This window comes from Oryctolagus cuniculus, chromosome 17 (assembly GCF_051225735.1).
Source record: "Oryctolagus cuniculus isolate XC-2025 breed Fujian yellow rabbit chromosome 17, ASM5122573v1, whole genome shotgun sequence".
NCBI classification, from domain to species: Eukaryota; Metazoa; Chordata; class Mammalia; order Lagomorpha; family Leporidae; genus Oryctolagus; species Oryctolagus cuniculus.
In genome coordinates, this window is record NC_142883.1 from 39,444,258 (window position 1) to 39,466,656 (window position 22,399).

The window sequence follows — 22,399 nt, forward strand, 5'->3', positions numbered from 1 at the left end:
GAAGAGTTTTCCTACATCCTGGGGCTGGTCCCATGGCATGGCAAGTAAAGCTGCTGCCTGCAGTGCTGACATCCCATATGGGTGGCAGTTTGAGTCCTGGCTGCTCCACTTCTGATCCAGCTCCCTGCTGATGGCCTGGGAAAGCAGTAGAAGATGCCCCAAGTGCTTGGGCCCCTGTGCACATGTCAGGGACCTGGAAGAGGCTCCTGGCTCCTGGCTTTGGGTAGGCCCAGCTCCGGCCACTGGGGCCATTTGGGGAGTGAACCAGAGGATGGAAGACCTCTCTCTCTCTCTGCCTCTGCCTCTCTCTTTCTCTCTTAACTCTGTCTTTCAAATAAATAAATATTTTTTTTTTTTTTTTTACAGGCAGAGTGGACAGTGAGAGAGAGAGACACAGAGAGAAAGGTCTTCCTTTTGCCGTTGGTTCACCCTCCAATGGCCGCCGCTGCAGCCGGCGCACCGTGCTGATCCAATGGCAGGAGCCAGGAGCCAGGTGCTTTTCCTGGTCTCCCATGGGGTGCAGGGCCCAAGCACCTGGGCCATCCTCCACTGCACTCCCTGGCCATAGCAGAGAGCTGGCCTGGAAGAAGGGCAACCGGGACAGAATCCGGCTCCCCAACCGGGACTAGAACCCAGTGTGCCGGCGCCGCAAGGTGGAGGATTAGCCTATTGAGCCACGGCGCCGGCCCAATAAATATTTTTTAAAAAGTTTTCCTGCATCTTGAAGGTTGGACTGGATTTGTGCTTTCTGGAAATCCTTCCTCCTCTTCTACTTTCTCACCCTCTTCCTTCTGTTTCTCTCCTTCATTCTCTAGGATTGATACAGAGGGCGGGAAGTGGAGAGGGGTTGCCAGCAAGGGATTTACATGAGCAAAGGCAAGGGAATGAATGGACTGAGCTGGAGTCTGGGGAGGAGAAAGGACTTCTGGTTTCCGTACCCTTTCTGGATGTTGTATCACTCTGACCGCCTGCATCTTAAGGATGTTTCCCTTTGGAGATGCTCAGAGATCCTGGACACCTTGTGGGGTGATGGGGGATGGTGGTGGTGGTGGTGTGGGTGCTGGCTAGCGTGGGTGCAGGGTTCCCCTCGGACTGTGGGGGCGGCCGGTCTCTGCCCAGGGCAGGCCTGCTCGGTCCCACCTGGGGACTTGGGGAGTTCAGCAGGAGCTCTTTATCTGACCGGTTCATCTGCCTTCCGTTGTGGTCAAAGTCCCCGTAAGGAAGGCTTTGGGGAAAGTTTTGCTTCTCCTTCAACCCGCTCCCTGCCGGCTCAGACTCTGCAGCGTGCACACCGAGTTTCTCCGGGCCAAGTCTGGCTTTGTTTCTGGGACTGCTGCTGTTTCAAAAGGAAAAGAACAAAGCTGTAATCTGACTGCTGGGGAGTGAGCCCCACTTGCCAGAACCTCCAGAAAGGCAGTGCTGTGCAGAGGGCACAAAGGAGACTGTGGGGTGCTGCTATTTCGTCCTGCTCGTGTATGACAGGTCCTGGACTCAGACCCTGCCCAAGCTGCCTGTGAGAGTCCCTTCTCGGAGACTCAGTTTCCTCCCTGGGAACCCTAGAGAACTGGACCATGCTTTCTCCAAAGTGCATTCAGGTCCTAGCCAGACAGGTGTCCGTGTTTGTTTATGCTGTGGTTTCTCCCTTGGTCAGAGATATTTATTGAAAACCCATTTCGTACGGAACACTCTGCCTTTCTTCTTGCCGCCTCTGTACATGGGATGAGCTGAAGCCCAGCTGCAAGCGATGAGTCTCATTCCATAAGCAGCAAGGGGGCATTTCGGCATCAGGATCTTGGTTGAGGGCGTGGGTGCTGGGGCAGACCTCTCTGGTTGGAATCCTGGCTCCAGGCTCCTGAGCTGTGTGGCCTTGGGCTAATTATGCCGTCTGCCTGGGTGTCAGTTTCTGCATCTGTGAGAGCAGGACTGCTAATAACGCTGTCCTCACCGGGTGCAGAGGAAATGGGCTTGTCTAGGGCCAATGCATAGCACCAGTCAGGGCCCATCAGGTTAGACAGTAAATGCTAGCAGTGACTGCAACTTAGTGCACTGCTCTGCTTGGGATGTCGTCACCCTCCTGATTCTCTGCCTTCCGTCTCCTCTGTTGCTTGTACCCTCAATGTAGACCTTAAATGTGGCTCCCCATGCTCCCCACCTACATCTTGAGTTTGCAATTCCTACTGCCACCAAAAACAAAACACCGTGAAAATGTTACACTCTGATAATACCTAGCTGTTAACAGTTGTCTGAAATCACAACACTGATTCAGCCTTAAGTATCTCTGTACAAGTAATTCCTTTGTCAGGGATGTCTACCCCTCCCAGCTTCAAGCCCTGGTCCAGGTGCCTGCTCATCTCAGAGGACGCCTGTGGTCCTTGGGGAAATAAGACACCCAGAACACACGGCGCTGGTGGGGCGCCTGCAATGCTGGTGACACTAGTTTACATTTTTTTAAAAGATTTATTTCTTTAAAAGGCAGAGTTACAGAGAGGGAGAGGTAGCGAAGTCTTCCATCTGCTGAAGCCAGGAGCTTCTTCCAGGTCTCCCACGTGGGTGCAGGAGCCCAAGGACTTGGGCCATCTTCTACTGCTTTTCTAGGCCACAGCAGAGAGCATCCATATGGGATGCTGGCAGTAGAGGCGGTGGCTTTACCTGCTATGCCACAGCGCCGGCTTCACTTGTTTACTGTTCTACCTTCTTTGCTGTGAGCTACCTGAGATGGAGACACTTTCATTTTTAGTTCTGTCTGTGGTGTCTAGTGCGGTGCCTGAGTTAACTTTGCCCCCAGCCAAGCCCTCACACTGCACAGAGCTGGTGCTCAGCTGAGCTCCATCTGGAACCCTAACAGCGGGTGTTGGGTGTCCTAACAACATGGAGCAAGTTGGGTAAAGTTTGGGGTCAGGGTGCAGGAATCATCCAGGGAGGTCTGACGAGCTGTCTGGAGGTGGCTGTGGCAGGGATCTCTTTCATGGGACATGGGAGCAGGTGCTCTGGGCGACCTGGTACCAGGAATGTCAGTCTTTCTTTTTTTTTTTAAAAAATATTTATTTTATTGATTTGAAAGAGAGAGTTACAGAGAGAGGTAGAGACAGAGAGAGAGGTCTTCCATCCACTGGTTCACTCCCCGGATGGCCACAACGGCCAGAGCTGCACCAATCCAAAGCCAGGAGCCAGCAGCTCCGGATCTCCCATGTGGGTGCAGGGGCCCAAGGACTTGGGCCATCTTCTGCTGCTTTCCCAGGCCATAGCAGAGAGCTGGATCGGAAGAGGGGCAGCCGGGACTTGAACCGGCGCTCATATGGGATGCCGGCGCTTCAGGCCAGGGCTCTGCACCACAGCTGCACCACAGCTCTGGCCCCAGGAATGTCAGTCTTTAGGAGCAGAGGAACGGAGTGTGAGCTCTCCTAACTGACGTACCCAGTGGAGGTTCCACTGCTACACCTTTGCTCGTGCCCGGAACTGGTGCATCCCAGAGCGGTTCCTTCTCTCTCACCTCCACATCCTCCCCCACAAACACCAACCCACAGATTTAACCTCCAGGAAGGAGGAACTTCCTGCAGAGTGCATCACCACGTCTAGTACCACAGGGCCACACAGAGGGGTAAGAGAAACTTGGGTAAAGTCGTGTGCCCGCGGAAAGTCCAGAGGCACGAGGAAGGAGGGGAGGAGTGATACGGGTGGCAGTTCGTGGATTCTACGTCAAAATTCTACAATAACTCATCTTCTCACGCCGCAGCTTAAAACCCTTCAAGGGCTTTCAAATTATCTCCAGGCAAAATTCAAAGCCTTAACACAGCCTGCGAGATTCTTTGTGGGCAGATCCTACCTCTTCTGCCTCCAGCTCCCCTGCCCTTGTGCTCTAAGCATCCCCGCCCCCTTTCCCCGGCTTTGGCACCTGCTCCTCCTGCCGTCGGGAGCACTCTTGGCAGCTGCTTTCCTTGCCCCTCACTTCCCTTTCAGCCCATCTCATTTCAGCATGGCCGTCATGGAAACTCCCACTCCTTGCCTTCGTGTCCCAGCTCAAACGTGGGCTGCATTGTCTTCCTGTTTCTGACGGGGTTTTTTCCAAAGCCGTGGAAAGTCCCTGAGCCCATGTGCAGGAGCAGTCTGGATGGGCGGTGGGGGGTGGGGGCTAGTTTCTACCCTGGGGGGCATAGTGGGAGACGGGAGTGTCCCTAGAGACACAATTCCGCGATGCGTTCTATGTGTTCTTCGGAGGGTCTGACAGCACTGAGGGCCACTTGCCACAGTGTACCCAGCTGGATGGTTGGCCCTTGGCTGGTTTTTCTCCTTCTTGTTTCCTTGGTTCAATTTCTTCACTCTTGCTCCCTAGTGTCTTCTCCCCAGTGAACTACTGCACCCAACACCTCGTTTCACTTTCTGTTTTTAGAGAGACCCCCCCATCACAGCTGATGTTAGAAGCCGACCTAGGAAGTGACTAACAGGTGGTGTCAGGGTAGCACACTGTTAGGTCATCTGGGTTCAGCTGGGTCAGTGGAGGGCCGGCATGGCCTGGGGAGGGCTCTGGAGACCCTGCTTTGTGAAACACGCCCTGTAGGGTGGAGGTGTTGAGTCTGCGGCTAACGTGTGGTATTCTGTCCCCAGCAGCCAGAACATACATGTCTGGAAAACAAGGGTTTTAAGTAGGGTTGGGGTCGCTCGTGTCACGTCCAGGAACTCTCCCAGAGAACATGTGCTTCCTGTCGTCCTATCTGTGGGCCCTGGGTAGGACAGGTTCTGGCTGGAAGGGAGTACTTCCGTGTGGGGAGCCACACTGCGGTGCTGCTGCTTCATGGCAGTGGAACGGCAAGTGAAGAAGAGCTGCCGGGGATTGACCATGATTTGCAGGAAAACCGCCTGGAGCTCATGGACGCGCTGGGACGTCTCGTGATGCTTCCGACTCTGACAATAACAGTGAATGGGTAACTGGCAGTCGCAGCCTGGTGAGGCCGAAGCAGCCATGATGTTGACCTGGGTTTCTCCGTGGAACAAGTGACCCGTGGCAGCCGAGATGCTGGCTGAGGGTGAACAGAGCCAACGGTAAAAGGGAATCCCTCGCAGCACAGCAGTTAGAGCTGTGCTGACCCGTGAACCCTGCTGTCCGAGGAAGCTTTTGTTTTTTGAGAAAGTATTTTATTTACTTTAGATTTATTTAAATTTGAAAGAGAAAGAGAGTGCAGTGACACAGATTTTCTATCTGCTGTTTCATTCCCCAGATGCTCACAGCAGCCAGTGCTCCATCAAGCCAAAGCCAGTCCTGGTCTCCCATGTGGGTGGCAGGGACTGAAGTCCTTGAGCCACCACCTGCTGCCTTCTAGGATGCACCTTAGCAGGGAGCTGAATTCAAGCCAGGGCTTGCAGGATTCCAAAATGAGATGCAGGCGTCCCAAGCAGCGCCTTTTTTTTTTTTTTTTTTGGACAGGCAGAGTTAGACAGTGAGAGAGAGAGAGAGACAGAGAGAAAGGTCTTCCTTCCGTTGGTTCACCTCCCAAATGGCCGCTACGGCCAGCGTGCTGTGGCTGGCGTGCTGCGCCGATCTGAAGCCAGGAGCCAGGTGCTTCTCCTGGTCTCCCATGTGGGTGCAGGGGCCCAAGCACTTGGGCCATCCTCCACTGTCTTCCCAGGCCACAGCAGAGAGCTGGACTGGAAGAGGAGCAACCGGGATAGAATCTGGTGCCCCAACCGGGACTAGAACCCAGGGTGCTGGCGCTATAGGCGGAGGATTAGCCTAGTGAGCCGCAGTGCCGGCCCAAGTAGCATCTTAACCACATTCAGTGCATCCAGCTAAATGCCTGCCCCAGAATTTTTTTTTTTTTTTTAATAAAAACAGAGATTATTTTCCCTTGGAAGTTCAGTGACAGGGTGAACTTCTCTTGGGTCCCAAGCATGTCTGAACACTAATGGGGGTGGACCACAGCCCTTTCTGGCCCCCAAGCCCTGTTCCCGCAGCAGGATCTCATTTCAGTGCAGCCGCAGTAGACGCTCCCAGGCGTGCTGCCAGCTACTCACCCCAGTACGCAAGCGGCTGCTTCTCTGCTTTCCTGACTCAGGACTTTCTCTGCATTCAGGGGAGGCTCCCAGCCTGCACGTGTGCAGCCTGGAAGTGCAGAACAATGAAAGCCTCCGGGGAGAACCCTCTGGCAGTGGGGACAGGGGTCAGCGCTGACATCTAGGCCTAGAGGGTGTGCATGGGTGGTTAGGGGCTCCCGAGTTTTTGTTTGGTTAAGAAAGAGCTTTTCTTTTTTTTAAAGATTCATTTGTGTATTTGGAAGGCAGAGGGAGAGACAGAGAGAGATCTATCCAGTGGTTCACTCCCCAAATGGCCACAACGACTGGGGCTGGGCCAGGCCAAAGCCAGGAGCCTGAAACTTCATCCAGGTCTCCCGTGTGAGTGGCAGAAGCCTAAACACTTGGGCCGTCTTCCGCTGCCTCCCCAGGCACGTGAGCAGGGAGCTGAATCGGAAGTGGAGCAGCCAGGACTTGAGCTAGTGCTTACGTGGGATGCTGGTGTCACAGGTAGCAGCTAAATCCTCTGCACCACAAAATTGGCTCTGCTCTTGAATTTTCCTCAGAAGCAACTGGCTCAGTAATCTACGCTTTACTGGTTTTCTCTGTTCCCTTCTCCCTCCTCTTTCCTTGCTCTGAGTTCCGGGATAATCTCCCACGCAAATTATTCATTCCTGAGACATTATTTCAGGCTCATTTAAAAGCATTTTTATTTATTTACTTTCATTTGATTTTAAAGGCAGAGAGGCAGACAAAGACAACTCTCCCATCTGCTAGTTCACTCCCTGAATATCCACAACAGCCAGGGCCGGGCCAGGTGGAAGCCACGAGCTTGGCACTCCATCTGGGTTTCTAGTATAGATGGCAGGGACCCAAGTACTTGAACCCTCATCTGCTGCCTTCCAGGGTGTGCATTAGCAGGGAGCTGGGTTAGAAGAGAAGCTGGAATTGGAACCAGGCCCTCGGATATGAGATGTGGGTGTCCCGGGTGGTGTCTTAACCACTGCCCTGAATGCCTGCCCCTCAGGCTCATTTTTGAGGGTGCCTACAATGAGACACCTTCTCCTTTGCGCTGTTTAATTCCTGTGCAGGTGTTCACCCATGCCACTTCCTCCCGAATGCTTCCCTGACCCCGGGCCAGGGTCTGCGAGCCCTGCTCGCAGAGCACCTAGCACTGGGTCAAGTCTATGAAGGAGGATTGGAAAATATTTGTTAAACAGTCAGTTCCGCTGCTGGAGAGGAGTCGCTGAGGACAATTGCGAGTCCTGCCTCCCTCCGAGGCGACACTGCAATATCCGAGCATGCTGTTGCCGGCTCCCTGCGTGGGGACAGAAGTCCATTATCTGGTCCTATCAGGCTCTAATACACCCCAGCGAGGGGCCTCGGTAACCAGGCTGGGTAAGTGCTGCGCCCCTCCCCCCAAGCCGCCGCATTAAGTGAGTAAGTAATGAGAATGGCTAGAAATTGAATTGTATGAAAAAGTAATCTGCAGCTTAGAGAGCAAGCAGGGAAGAAGGGAGAGGGACTTGATGAGACGGGGAGATGATTTCAGGCCGTCAGAGGGAATGAAGGAGCCCGGGAGCCGACGGGAGAGACAGGTAGCAGAATCATTCAATTAGGGAGCCCGAGACGAGGGCAGGATTGTGTCCCTTTCTTCTGTTCTGTCCTTTCTTCTCCATTCTTTTCATCTCATCCATGGGTATTTTGTCTTCATGTTCAGGCGTGGAGGAGAGGGGGTACCGAGATGAGACGGCAGCAGAGGGGAGCAGAAGGCGCTCAGACCGCGGAATAAATTACTCTGCCTGCGATTTGGAGAATCCTGTTGTCGGGGATGAACCAGGAGGGAGGGTGTGGGGTGGGCGCAGGTGCGGGGATGGATGAGGACAAGGAGTGCTGGCACGGCCGTGACCTACCCCGTCTCATTTCGACCTCCCAGTCGGCCTCTCTGGCTGTCCTGGGCCGACCCCCGTGAGTGAATCTCACTGTTGACAAGCAGGGAGCAGACGCAGCTGGCTTCGGGGAGGAGAGCACATACATTAACCTCTTGTGATGCAGCCCTCACAGAGTGTGTCAGTGGATGCAGACCCTGACAGCCACTTTGCCAGTGCGTTCCCATGTCCACAGTGAGCAAGGTGAGGCCTGTTGTTAGATGAATTGCTGGGGACTTTCAGCTTGTGGGGCAATCAGTGTCCTCACCGAGGACTGGGAGCTGCCGGTGTGCCAAAGCCTGTGCTGGCCGAGGTCGCTGGAGGGAGGTGACTGTGGGCAGGGCAGACCTGTAACCCTCGGTGTGTTCCTTGCCTATGGCAGGCCAGCCTTTGTCACAGACTGCACCGCCCAAGCCCTGTGCCTTCTCCCTGGGCTTCAAGCCTTTCACTGACACTCTCACCCCACCCCACTGCCATTTGCAAACAGCTAAGTGGAACTCAGCTTGAGCTTGATGCTTGGTGATGATGAGTTTCCCAGCAGGCGAAGGGTTTGCTTTGCAGAGACAAAGACCAAAGCAGCAACACGGCATCTTCCCGCTCGGCCACACTCCCACACTCGGCTACAGGGAGGCCCAGGCAGACTCTCAGGAAAGCAGCAGTGGGGTGGACTCACAGCAAACAGAAGCCCCAGGGGGCTAAATGCTAGCAATAGAGATGCCCAAGCAGGGCTGATGGGATAATGGAAGGGGGTATGGCCATGGCTGTTCACTGGGAGATAAAATACAGGAGCACAGTGGGAGACCAGGCCATAGCAGACTGGGCTGGACTGGGAAGCAGGGACGCTGGATTCCAGCTGGGCTCTGCCACCCAATCTCCGAATGATTCTGTGCTGCAGAATCTTCGTTCAACTATTTTTTTTTAATGGAAGAAGGAATCGGATTCTTTTGAACTCTAACTAAACTGCAGTTTAACTAGCTAGTGAACCCTTGAGCTACTCCAGGAAAGAACTGTATTTTAGCACAGTTTCTGCCTTCAGAGGGATCTCAGGGATTTACTCATTCAACAACAGTGTAAGTGGGTCTGGGCATATGGTGGAGAACAAAACTGGTCTGCGCTCTGCCTCCTGGAGCTCGTTTCCTAATGTCCTGGAGGGTGACAGTGTCCGTGTCTTTCCATCCTCTGCTGTCTGTGCTATGATGGAAAGGGGTGGGGTGCCATGAGAGGGTTTTGCATGGCAGTTTAATTGGGCTGTCAGTTTGGGGCAACCACTCCGAGGAAGTGACGTGGAACAGGTGTTCGCTGTGCACAGCAGAGGAGAAACTTCCCGGGGAAAGAATCAGGTGCGCTCTAGGAAGGGGAAGAGCTTGGAAAATTTGCAAAATGAACACAAAGCCCAAGAGGCTGGAGACAGGGGGCCGCGGAGGTGGCCAGCGAGGCTGGTGGGATCAGAAGCAGCTGGGGCTGGCGCCGCGGCTCAATAGGCTAATCCTCCACCTAGCGGCGCTGGCACACCGGGTTCTAGTCCCGGTCGGGGCGCCGGATTCTGTCCCGGTTGCCCCTCTTCTGGTCCAGCTCTCTGCTGTGGCCAGGGAGTGCAGTGGAGGATGGACCAAGTGCTTGGGCCCTGCACCCCATGGGAGACCAGGATAAGTACCTGACTCCTGCCATCGGATCAGCGTGGTGCGCCGGCCGCAGCGGCCATTGGAGGGTGAACCAACGGCAAAAGGAAGACCTTTCTCTCTGTCTCTCTGTCTCACTGTCCACTCTGCCTGTCAAAAAGAAGCAGCTGGGCTGGCAACGGAAGCTCCTGGGCCATGGGTGGAGCTGTCCCTGGTGCTGATCAGGAGAGGGGTACGGAAACCCCAGTGAGGGAGACCTTGGGAACCATGAGTGGGGGAAGCTCTGGAGGGAGGTGGCTTCAGCACAGGTGCACGGTGGGCTCTTCTCTCTTCAAACGACCATATCACGCTTGCTCTGACCTCTGTGCATTGTGACACTTCAATGTCCCATTATTCTGAATGTTTTATAAACTCACCCTGCCCCCAGGAAGGCAGAAAAATGAGGAACGTTGTGATTTTCTCCTAAAGCCAGTAAGGGGTGTGGAGCCCATCAGCCAGTCATCTCCTCCCCCTGCTCACTCATTCATTGCAGAATCCAGGGTCGGAGGACACAGGGGCCTCTGGCCAGGTTATGAGATGGAAACCTGAAGGCCCCCAGGAAGGTAACGGAAGTGAGAGATGTGGGGGCAGGGTGAGAACACTGAGGGGTGCTCTAGAGAGAGGTGTGGTCTGGGGCCTGTCCGCTTAATGCAGAGGCCACGCCTGTGTAAAGGGGCAGCGGTTCTGCAGCACCAGGTGGCCGTCGCCGTAGAGGGATGTGGACCCAATTTGTCTTGGCTTCTAATTTTTATTTTATTTTTAAAGAGATTCATTTTGAAAGGCGCAATGACAGAGGCAGAGATGGAGATCTCCCATCCACGGACTCACACCCCAGATGACCACAGCTCTGGGGCTGGGCCAGGCCGAAGCCAGGAGCCAGGAGCTCCATCTGGGTGTCCCCCATGGGTGGCAGGAGCCCAGAAATCTGAGTCATGTCCTGCGGCTTTTGCAGGTGCATCTGCAGAGAGCTGGATCGGAAACAGAGTAGCTGGGACTCGAACCGGCACTCCAATATGGGAGGTCTCCATCACAGGGGCGGCTCCACCCTCTGCGTGATAATGCTTCTTAAAGAGCCACTGGAAAGTCAGATTTGTATGTGAGGGCTCATGCTATATAAATATCTTGAAATAATTGAATAATAATAAATAAGCCCTCATCTTATGAGCCATACAAAGCACATCTATGCGCTCAGTGGTCAACAGTTGGCAGCCTCTTATGGCCTGCTCCCCTCATTTGAAAGATGGGTAACTGGGCCTGCCCAGGGGGATGCAGCCTGCTGAGGATGTTAGCAGATGGACGCGTGAAGGGCAAGAGTGCATGTGGTGGAGCTGCTCCCAGAGTGTTGCGGTTTCGTGTGGCCGTAACAGGCAGAAGGCTTTGTGGTGCTCGGGGCTCAGCCTGTGCAGGCAGGAGACCCCCATGCCTCACCAGTGGAGCCTGGGATGCAGGAGGTGCAGGTGGGGCTCCTGAGCTGTGCCTGCGGGAGAGATGGCTGCATCAGCAATTTACGACCTGCTCTCTGCCGCCTAATTGCACCATCAGTGCTGGTGTCGTGGGGCCAGGGCGAGGATGGATGGGCCGCTGTTACAGGCCTAATGGCCGCAGTAAAGTGTGGTGTTTACAGTGTTAAATAGCCTGGCCCACCCAAGCCTGGGGGCCATTCTTCAGCTTCAGGCTGGGGCCACGTGCTCAGTGCCTCTGGGCTAGCTTTTGTGGGTGGCTTGAGAAGCAGCTTCCCACAAACCAGAAGGTCTCCTGCACCTCTTTCCATTCTCAGCAGTGGGGGCCTGACCCTGGGCCTTCTCCCCTCCTCTCTCTGATCTCTGGCAGACCCCAAAGGGAAGGCCGTGTGTTTTGATCAACATATTGGCTCCCCAGACATGAAGGCTTCAACTTCCCCCAAAGACTGGGGCTCCCCGCTGGGCAGAGCCTTATCCCCATCATTTGAGGACACCCACAGGATAAAGCCGTGTCTCCCAGGTAGGACTTGGGCTTCCCTGAGGGGAGCTGTACACCGTTCTGTCTCTGGGCTCAGGCCTCCATTCCTGTTTCTGCACCTCTTTAGCCCTCAGCTTCATTATTTTTTTATTTTTTTATTTTTTAACAGGCAGAGTGGACAGTGAGAGAGAGAGACAGAGAGAAAGATCTTCCTTTGCCATTGGTTCACCCTCCAATGGCCGCCGCGGCCGGCGTGCTGCGGCCGGTGCACCGCGCTGATCCGATGTAAGGAGCCAGGAGCCAGGTGCTTTTCCTGGTCTCCCATGGGGTGCAGGGCCCAAGCACCTGGGCCATCCTCCACTGCACTCCCTGGCCACAGCAGAGAGCTGGCCTGGAAGAGGGGCAACCGGGACAGAATCCGGCACCCTGACCGGGACTAGAACCCGGTGTGCCGGCGCCGCTAGGCGGAGGATTAGCCTAGTGAGCCGCGGCGCTGGCCTCATTATTTTTTTAAGATTTATTTTATTTATTTGAAAGAGTTACAGAGAGAGAGGTAGAGACAGAGAGAGTCTTCCATCCATTGGTTCACTCCCCAGATGGCCGCAACAGCCAGAGTTGCGCTGATCCGAAGTCAGGAGCCAGGAGCTTCTTCTGGGTCTCCCACACAGGTGCAAGGGCCCAGGGACTTGGGCCATCTTGTACTGCTTTCCCAGGCCACAGCAGAGAGCGGGATCAGAAGAGGAGCAGCCAGGACTAGAACCGGCAGCCATAAGGGATGCCGGCGCTTCAGGCCAGGGCTTTAACACGCTGCACCATAGTGCCAGCCCCCAGATTCATTATTTGTAAATACACTCTCAACCCTCTTGTACAGGCCCAGTTTTGGGGGAGGGGGTGGCTCCCCCTGGCTCCTCCAAGCATGGTCTGCAGCCCAGCAGCCCCAGCACTACCCGGGAGCTTGTAGAAGCTCAAGATCTCAGGCCCAAACTCAGACCTACGAAATTTGGATCTTATTTGAACAAAATCCCAGTGACTCTCATGCACACAGATGTTTGAGAAGTGTTGGTTTAAGACATACTCCAGGCAGTGCCTAACATGCACTGGGCCTCTGTCCATGCCATCTCTCCTCTCATGGTTAGGCCTCTGGTGTCACTGCAGAGGCGTAGTGGCTGCCGTGAGTGCATGGAGATGGGCAGCCAATGCCAGGGCTTGATGCAAAGGCTGTGCACAATGCACATTTGCTGTATGTGTGAAGGGGTCTTTGCAACTGGGCCCTCCAAATGGCCCACTGGACTGCAGCTGCTGCTGTGTGTCTGTTCCTCTCCAGAATGACCCCCCCCCCCACACCTGCCAGTGGGGGAGACGAAAGGTTAAAATCTAAGAGAGCAAAATTCTATGCCACCCAGGATGGTGTCTGCTGAGGCCACCGCACTTGGCGAATGGGCAGGGGAAGGCAGAAGACAGGCATTGTCTGCCCCCAGAAAAGGGGGGTGATTCACTCCTGGTCCTGGGGCCTAGCCCTGCTGGGGGTACTTGCTGTGCATCCCAGGGCTGGGGAGTCTCCCTCTCTGGGGAAAGGAAGACTAGCCCCCCACGGAACACATAGGCTCAGAAGGCAACTCGGAGACCCCCAGAGCGGGAGCAAACCTAGGCGTGCCTCCTGCTCTCACTCAGTCCCAGATCCTGCTCTCCACGGGTCCCTGCTTGAGCCCTCGCAGCGCTGGGAGCTCCCGGCTCGCGGGACAGCCTCTCCCCGTGTGGAGAGCTCTGGTGTTAGCAGGCAGCCACATTATAGCCTCCCTGCCTTTCAGTTCAATCTGAGTCAGTAAATGAAGTCAGGGCTTACCGTGCTCAGGGCAGAGGGGTGGCTCTGCTGAGGAAAGACACAGTCCCTGCTCTCAGGGAGGAGTGTGAGGCCAGTGGTCTCAGAACACAGAGGAAGGGGGTCCTTGTTGCTATGGATGTGGAAGAAATCGGGAAAGCTGCATGGAGGAGGGGGTATTTGAATTGGGCTTTAGGATATGGTAGGCTTTCGGTACGTGTGTTGAAGGTCCTTGGACATCTCCTTGTCATGCTCACCAGCCCTATCTGGGTACCAGACTCAACCTCTGCCCCTTGTACTGACTCTAGGAACCTCTTAACACTTGCTCACTGCTCTGTCTCTTTCTCAGCCCCTCTGGTCAGTCTTTGTTCCCAGGTGTCAGTGCCGGCCCTGCTGCATATTCCTTGGTACCCTGAGACTCCAGGCCTCACCCCCATTCCCCTGCATGTCACAATCCAGCAAGCACACACTGCTTCAAGCCCCTAAACATGTGTGTTCTTTATGACTCTGAGCGTTGCAGGTGTCATGCCACTGGCTTCTTGTGCACCTGCTAAAACACTGTTTCTGCTTCAAGACCTAACCCTGTGCTGCAGGTGCCTCTCTCGACCATAGCACTCACCGTTCCATATTCTCATTACTTTTTGGTGAGACCCTGGTCTCCTGTTCTATCAGGCAGGGACTTATTCATCTTGCCTTGTTAGTGTCAACAGTAGCTACTTAGTGCCCGTAGAAGGAACAGATGTCTGGGCTACTAAGTGGCATTCCAGGCAGGAAACAGAGCCTGGGCAAAGGCCCTGAGGAAGAACAAGGGGCTGAGCTGCTCCCTGTGGCTGTAACAGAGGCGAGGGCTGGGGTGGGTTCAGGCAGAAGCAGTGGCCCGTCTGGGGCCTTGTCCTGAGCCGTCCAGGATTTCCCTGCCTCCTGTGCTTTGTTTCCTCATTGAGATTCCTCCCGGAGACAAGGAGGCAGCTCTCAGAGGCACCTGTTTCCAGTGCAGGGAGCCCCCGGCCGCCGTGTCTGTCTCAGGGGCCATGGGGCCTCGGGGGTCACTGTAAATGGGAGTGAGGGAGGCCATGGTATCTCCTAGGGAAGAAATGTGGGTGCAGGCAGAAGCATCTGCAACCTAGGGAGCAGAGGTCCACTCAGCGTCGTCCAGGGCGCTGTGGGGTGGGGACAGTGCTTAACCCGGTCCCCTTAAATGTCCCCTGGGAAATCAGCTCCCAGGAGTTAATAATGCCCACTTAGGACTCAGGATTTTGGAGTAATTTGAAGAGTAGGGCTGGGGAAGAGTCCTTGGGGGCAGGAGGGCAGAGAGGAGGTGGGGAGACCCCAGGATGTGAAGGGGTGCTAGGCAGGTTGCAGCAGAGCTCAGCTGAACAAGAAGCCATGGTGTCCAGCTTAATCTTCCACATCTCTCCCAGCGTCCATCTCTCTGGATGCTCCTGAATGCCAAGCGTCAGGCTCCTGGTTCGCCCTGGTCCCAGGCCAGAGGCTGGCTCAGCAGGTGCGGGAGGGGCTCCTGCTCTGGGCCAGGCGGCCATCCCTCCCCATCACTCCATTAACTTGATTTCCAAATGAGCTTAATCACACCATCCTCCTTCTCAGCCCCAATCTGCAATTTCCACTAATTAATGATTGCAAATTGCTGAGTAACGAACCACTTGATGGTGCGGCTGATATTAATGGCTGGGAGTGTGCTGAGATCGGAGCGTGGGGTAGGAGGGTCATTAGCCTTGTGTGCAGGGAATCTGTGCCGGGGCCAGGCGGCCTACGGGCTGGGCAGAGAGAGGGTGTGGGAACCCCCGGGGCCCTGCCTGCCCCCCACCAGCTTGGATGATAGGAAGACCTGAAACCCCCTTATAGCAGCCTCCAGGATCCTAGGTGTCAGACTTAGGGGCTGGGGGTGGTCAAAGCTACTCCTAGCATTGCAGGTTGGGAGGGATAGGGACTGACCAGCTGGAGCAGGGACGGAGGCCAGTCTTGGGGGTGTGCGGATACGGATGGAGAGAAGAAGCCTGGGGCAACAGCAGGTGCTGGGAACGGAATGCAGGTGTTCACAGTTGGCCCAGCCGGTCCCAGAGCATTCCCAAGGGAGCCAGGCTCCAAGGCAGACTGGTCATGTGCTGAACAGGGCACACTGCAGGGCCAGGGGAGCCTGAGGGAACGGAGCAGCTGATTCTGGCTGGGGGGGGGGGTGCAGCTCGAGAGGCCGGTGGAGAGAGCAGTGTTTGCATAGGAACCTCTGCGGCCAGGAGAGCCCTCCCGGAGGGGGAACCTGGGAAAGACTCAGGCAGAGGGGCTGCCATGAGCAAAGCTGTATGTCCTGGGGCCAGCGAGCGGCCTGGTGTGGTGTCTGAGTGTGTGCTCGTGAGCCCACGTGGCACAACTGGCAAAGAACGGGGCAGCAGCCAGCCTGGAGCTGCAGCCTAGCAGAGGAGAGTGTGGGCTTCGGAGTGAGACTCATGGAGGCTTCAGTGCTCGGGGGCTCATTTTCCCCACCTGTAAAATGGGGGTACAGTAGCATTCACCTTATAGCAGCAGTGTCTGTGAGGGTCAAGGGATGACTAATTATACAGAGCTTAGAACGGTGTATGGCATGGAGAAGCTGTCCATGGACCTTAGCTATTGTGGCCGTTAGTTTAAAGGTTCCCTAAGAAACCAACCACCACTAAAGGATTTTCTGAGTGATAAAAACATAGTCGAAATACTCAGGAGCCGGCGCTGTGGCATAGTGGGTAAAGCTACTGCCTGCAGTGCCAGCATCCCATATGGGTGTCAGTTCGAGTCCTGACTGCTCCACTTCTGATCCAGCTCTCTGCTGCGACCTGGGAAAGCAGTGGAAGATGTTTCAAGTGCTTGGGCCCCTGCACCTGCATGGGAGACTTGGAAGAAGCTCCTGGCTCCTGGCTTCAGATCTGCCTAGTTTTAGCTGCTGTGGCCATCTGGGCAGTGAACCAGTGGATGAAAGACCTCTCTCTCTCTCTCTCTGCCTCTCTGTAACTCTTTCAAATAAATCTTAAAAAAAAAAAGATATAGGAACTGGGGACGATGCCCAGAAGAGCATCCAGAAGTGGGAACACATGGGGTGTTTGGGGATTTCACAGTGAACACGGCTGTTCCTGCTACTCACTCTGTAGAGGGCACCAGGATGTTAAATACTCCAACAACGTGCAGCGCTTCCCAGCTGAGGGAGAACCGAACCCAGATACACCAGGGACGCTGCAGTGGGAAACTCAGCTCAGGCATGGAGAAGATGGCAGTTAGCTCTGCTCTTGGGCTGTGGGACCATGTGCTGGCCTGGCTGTCACACGAACCTGCTCATCCTACATTTCCTTGCTTCCTATCCCCCCTCTTCCCCCTTCCCTGCCCCCATTCCTTCCCCGCCTTTCAATTTGCCCTAAACTGAAAGAAATTCTGGGGTTAAAATGGCGACCAGGTTGGCATCTCTGGGAGCTGAGTCTAGCAATGGGCGGAGAAGCAGACCTTGCAGCGCAGGGCCAAGTGCAGGTGCTGTGAGAAAATGCACACGTGCAAGGGTGTCTGACTCAGCTCTGACTCTGTGCTGGGAACTCTAGAGGGACAGAGACACGCCCTTGAGTTTCCTCTGCAAATGCAACTTACCGATGGGCTCCAGCATCAGGGTAGACAGGAATCCACAGGAAGTAAGAGATTCAGCCACCACAGTCCTTGGGTTGAGGGAGAATAGCCAGGGTCCAAGATGGTGCGCAGCCTTGATTTCCTTGTTTCCCCAGAAGCATGGAGCATTGCTGGGGGGGGGGGAGTCCTCCCACTAAGGTATCATCAGTATGGCTCAGCTGTGCCCCACGCGGATCCACCTGCTTCTGCTGTCAATGGCTTCCTAGTCCTTTTCTCTGTGTCTGGAAGCCTCCTGGTTTGCACTTGGAACTTCAAGTTGCTGTTGGTCCCTGTGGCCTCTGTCTGCCTCATGGCCTTGGCTTGGACTTCCTGACCTCTTTGGAATGTCTTCCAATTCTTTCTTTAAGATTTATTTTACTGATTTGAAAAGCAGAGAGAGAGAGAGAGAGAGAGAGAGAGAGAGAGAGAGATCTAGCTACTGTCCATCTACTAGTTCACTTCCCAAATGGCTGCATTAGCCACGGCTGGTTGGTCCAGGCTGAACTCCATCTGGGTTTCCCGCGTGGGTGGCATGAGCCCAAGAACCTGGAGCCATCTTCTGTTGCTTTCCCAGGTGCATTAGCAGGAAGCTGAATTGGAGCATCCAGGATTCAAAACCAGTGCTCCAATACAGGATGCTGGTGTTGCAGGTGGCGGCTCAACCTGCCGCACCATGATGCTGGCTCCAAGTCAAGTTTTGCGAAGAGAAAACCTGGCTAACCTAGCCCAGCCTTCTCAGCACAGAACTGTCCCAGCTCAGCCACCTGCGAGGAGCCCATGGACAATCCAGTGGGCTGTGCCTTGGTCATATATGCCCTCTTCACCACAGTGGGTAGTAAGCATGGTGCTGTGTCCATCGGCTCATTCAAGGTACTGGGCTTTATGTGGCAGATCTGTGTACCTTGCTGTCTGCACGGTCCTAGTAGCATCCCACAACCACATGCACACTGGGAAGGGTGTTCCTCTCTTTCCAAGATTGGGCTGACCCGAGCTGTGACCAGAGGCGAGTCCAGCCAGCCCTCCGTCCCTCTGAGAGCCTCTCTCCCCCGCTTTGTGGGAATGCCGGAGATGAGACTCTTGGCTGCCATTCTGACTGCACTTTGCCTTGATTCAGTGGGCGCAGGGCTGAAGCAGTGGGGGCAGAGCCAGGACCTTGCTTATCCCTGAGGTCCTGTTTCCTTTCCTGGAATGTCCGTGTCGGACAACAAAGCCTTTGGAATCACAGAGCAGTGAGTTTGAATCCTGGCTTCACCATTTCCCAATGTGACCTCACACAAGTCAAGTCACCTCCTTGAGTCTCAGTGTCTCCAGCTGTAAAATGGGCGTGACAGGACTGCTGCCGTAAGTTGCTGTCGAGTGACTGGCCCACGTGTTGCTTGGTAAACGATGGCTCTTTCCTTTGCTTGAGGACGCTATCCTCATCAGTTTGATGTGGTGGTGGTGTGGCCGAAAGAGCTTGGGTGCCACAGTCACACCAGGCTGCCAGCTCGTGATGGCATGAGTCAGTAGGAGGGAAGGAGTTGAGGGCACTAGAAGGAGGTGGTCTCTCTCCCCCTGAGAAACTCCCCCGTCCTTTAGCAGAGTGCTCTTCACTCGGCTCGGCCACGTGCCTGCCACTGGGTCTCCCGCCTCCCCCATGAGAGCAGTCGCAGTGGGCTCTGCAGGTGCACGTCTGCTCACACCAGCTCCCTCTGCACGGCAGGATTTTCCTAATTGCTCCCGGGCCTGGAACCAGCTCTGCATCTGATTTTCCCCAAATGCACTTGCATGAAGCTTCTCTTCCCCCTCTTTCTCTTCATTTCTCTGTGCTTCTCTCTACCCATCTCTCAACATTTGGTTCCATGTCTATGGGTCTTCACAGCCGAGATGGCTCCCTGGAGCCCAGCCCCTTTCTGCGGACATCTCAGGAGGGAGAAAGAGAGAGAGAGAAAGAAAGAGAGGAGGAGGAAGGGAGGGAGGAGGAGAGAGAAAGAGACTGCTGGAGCTTCCTGACATCACATGTGGCCCAGGCAATTTGTTGAGCAGGTGTCGCTCTCTGGGCAGGTCTCCAGGGGGCGCTGTGGGGCTCGGGCAGGGGGCCAAGTGCGGTCAGGATTCTTCTGCCTGGTGGTTTTGCGTGTGATGTTGTTCTCTGATCACTAATTCTCCTGCATTGCCGTGGGATGACTTGGAAGATTTTTGACATGAGACAACTTTCCCTGGGAAGAAACCCCGATTGAACAGTAAGCCCTTGCCTTCCCCCCTCCTCCCTCCCGTCAGTCTTTGCTAACACACACAGCCGTTTTGCCGGGTTGTAACCAACATGCGAAGACATTTTTGGCTTTTCCCACTTCACAGGGCTTTACATGAGCACTCCTGTTGCATTCACGGGGTCTGCAGAGCTGTCATTTTTAATAACGGCAGTACAGTCATGTGGTCGCCACTGGCTTCCTGCTACTGTCGGCATTTGGGCAGTGGCCAAATTTCCAATCTTGCAAATAGCGATGCCGCTGCGAACGTCTTTGTCAGATGACTCCCCCCACCCCCCTTCTCCCTTTGGATTCTTTCCCACGGCTTGATTCCCAAAAGAATTACCAGGTCAGAGGGTATGAGCCTTTGCGTTCCTGTTCCACGCGGCCAGATTGCCTTCCTGCAGGACGTCGTGAGGTGTAGCGCCCAGCAGCAGGCCCAGCGAGGGAACAGCCCAGTGGGGAGGGCGTGGCAGCCTCCCAGGACTAGGGTCTGCTGTGGATTTGCTGCGTGACCCTCTCTGGACCTGGGTGTTCAGGGAGGGTGTTGGTCGAGGTCATCTGAAGAGGTCTCCCTGTTCCTAGGGCTAGGTCCTCCCACCTCTTTGAACACATTGCCAGAATTTCTTGGGGATTGGGGAGGGGGGGATACTGTCCTGGTCCAGCCCTGTCCTTTCCCCTCTCCTGTCTGATTTATGGCAGATGTGAGCACTGTGGGAAGGAACTCATGTGGCCAAGCCACTGAACCATTATGTGTCGTTGGCCTCAGTTTGTCCATCTGTAACATGGGGGCAAGAAGATCCCCTAGGTCCTTGACACTCCTGGAAAAAAGCGATTGGGTTGGCTGTTGTTCCAGTTCTTTATGGGGAGGAGGGGAGGCAGGGCCTCCTCACCAAACCCCTGTGGTTTTTCTGAAGGAGCCCATGGCAGTAGGCTCCCATTGCTGAAGAGCGCCTTCCCAAGTCCTGGAAGTGATGCAGTTACCAGCCTCTTTGTTCAAGGTGTTAATTAACTTGTTTTTCTGAACACACCTTCTTCCAGGTACAGCCCATCATCTCTGGGGTGCTGGCAGGGAAAGGCAATTAGAGCCTCATTACGGTGCAATTAATTATGGCTTGAAAACGGCTCCGGGAGGGTGGGGGGATTCCTCGACAGCCCCGGCTCCAGGGAGAAGGCTGCCTTGGGAGCAGGCGCTGAGCGGAGCCCCGTTGTGGGCCCCGGAGCCCAATGCAGGAGACTGCAGAGGGCAGATCCGCATGCCTCACTCCCCTGCAGTCCACGCAGGTCCCCACAAACCCAGGTCGTTGTCGCAGATACCCTCTCCTTCCCCGAGCCTCGCCCGAGGGGCTTTGAGCCCAGTTACTTAATCACCACAGCCTCAGCTTCCCCCTTGTGCAAAGAGGACCACAGGACCTGCCTCACAGGTGGTGGGTGCCAAGTGCCTGGTCCTTTGTGCCCCGCTCAGCGCTCAAGTCGTGGCTCCAGTGTCTGCTGCAGGGTGACAGCCTCACCTGGCCTGGGTGTACCCAGGCATCTCTGCCCCTTGTCTCTGCGTCCTTCACCTCAGCCCACAGAGGTGGGCCCCAGGGCCTGGACTCCGGGAATGTCCAAGGCAGTGGTTCTCAGCGAAGGAAGTACTGCCCACAGGGGGCATTTTGGTTAGGACCATGTGGTTAGGACCCCCTGCCGCTTGGTGGGCGGGACTAAAGATGCTGTGCATCCAGCATCTTTCGAGGAGATGGGCACCTGTGGAGGTTGGCCTGTGGCTGGAACCCAACCCTGCTGCTGAGTTTCCACTGTTGGGGGTGAGATTTAATGATTCCACATTCTCCAGGGACGGGACCGCCTGGGAGTCAAGCAAAGACTGGGGATTGTTTTATGTGCATTTTGCATTTTGCTTAGTCTTGATTACCACTTGAGGAACCACACAGGAGGGCAGGGCCATGCCCAGTGCCTCTGCCCCTCCCAGGAGCCCCAGCCCTTGGCATGGGTGAGTGCTGCCTTGGGGATGCCTGGATGCCCAGGTGTGGGCCTGTACTTCTCCCTGCCCAGGCACTCACCTCCTGAATTGCATGTTCTTCAGTTATACCTCTTCTCTCCTGTACATTACAACTAAGGCAAGATTACACAGGGAGGTGGCGATCTGTACAAATCCATGTCACTTGACAGGGCACTGACAGAATGTTCCTCACACGGGGGTGGTGATAAGCCAGGCTGGAGAGATTCCTGGCTGTGCCTCATCCTGGCTTGGGCAAGGACAGGGGCTGGGTGACAGTTTCTGGGGGGGCCATGCTGATGCTTCAGGCCTCCACCTCCCCACGGCTGCATGTGTGCACACGGGTGTGCCAGGCTGATGGCTGATGGTGAGCCTGAGGGGCAGGCGTGTGTCTGCTTGGCCCGTGTGTGCCGCCATGTGTGTGCCTATGAAGACACGGGTCCACCTTCTCCCGTGGCACACCTGCCACTCCCTCCTGCAGCCTTCAGCCTTGCAAGCAGGAGGGAAACATTTGTTCAACACGGCCGTCCTGGACTCAGTCTGAGATGTGACAGCCGTGTCAGCTAAGTGAGGCTCCCGCAGGCTTGGCCCCTGCCAGCCCCACCTTTTCCTAGGCCACTCCCTCCAGACCCCACCACGTCAGGGTAAGCCCGTTAGTCATTTAAGGGATCATCAAGCTGGCACTAAAGCTGAGGCTCAACCAGAGGAAGCTGCCCTGCCCCCAGCCCATCTGGACTTCTGGGGGGCCTGTGTTTCCCCATCTGGACAATCCAAGTGTTCTGCCCGTACTCAAATTTCTCTTGAATCTCATGTTCTCCCTCGTGGGCTCCGTCCGGTGCCTGGAGTGAATTGGTTCGCAAGAGCTAATCCAGGGCTCTCCAAGGCTGCTGCTTCCTCCACCACCCAGGCCAGCCTCGCCCCTGCCAATCCTCCTCCAGGCTGTGTTGTTTTTGCAGTGGAAACTGGCTCCTAATAGCAAGCTAATGTCCCAGAACGGCGTCTGCCTCCGAGAGCGCGCTGGGCCCTCGTTACCCCTGGGCTAATTGGCTGGTGGCTGTGACAGCAGCAGCGTGGCCCTGAGGTGATGGCTTTGGGGGGGCCCGGGGAGGGGAGGCTGGCAGCCCTGCTGTTTATCTGTTTTCAATCTCTGAACACTCAAGTGCCTATCAGACTAGGGAGAGTAGGAAGCCGGC

The 22,399-nt window shown here is 55.4% G+C and overlaps 1 long non-coding RNA gene across 2 annotated transcripts in view; it reads left to right on the plus strand.

Moving 5' to 3' along the window:
- Positions 1–22,399, plus strand: part of LOC149121193 (uncharacterized) — an 84,361-nt gene that overhangs the window by 49,832 nt on the left and 12,130 nt on the right. The window contains exon 1 of one of the 2 annotated variants that reach the window (XR_016223839.1): positions 19,042–19,204. The exons of the other annotated variant lie outside the window; for it this stretch is intronic. This is a non-coding gene — a long non-coding RNA (uncharacterized LOC149121193). Of the gene's footprint in view, positions 1–19,041; positions 19,205–22,399 lie in introns of those variants that run through there. 2 annotated transcript variants of the gene reach the window in all.